Below are 229 nucleotides of genomic sequence, written 5' to 3' on the forward strand. Positions count from 1 at the left end.
CGTTGAATTATTTTAATATCTATTGCAAAATTTTATTCAGACAGGACTAAAAAGTAGAAAATAAATAATATAAAAAAAACTTTTTAATATACAACGCTTTTATAAATGGACTAAAAAGTAGAAAATAATACTTCTCAGTCCCATAGAATTTGTTTTGATAACTTTTGATTTTGAAATTTTAGCAAAAGTCATTATAAACAATCTATGAAATTGAAAATGAAAAACGTGG

Source organism: Rhagoletis zephyria, unplaced genomic scaffold, assembly GCF_001687245.7.
Source record: "Rhagoletis zephyria isolate East Lansing unplaced genomic scaffold, Rhagoletis_zephyria_1.1 Rzeph_scaffold_00673, whole genome shotgun sequence".
In the NCBI taxonomy this organism is placed as follows: domain Eukaryota; kingdom Metazoa; phylum Arthropoda; class Insecta; order Diptera; family Tephritidae; genus Rhagoletis; species Rhagoletis zephyria.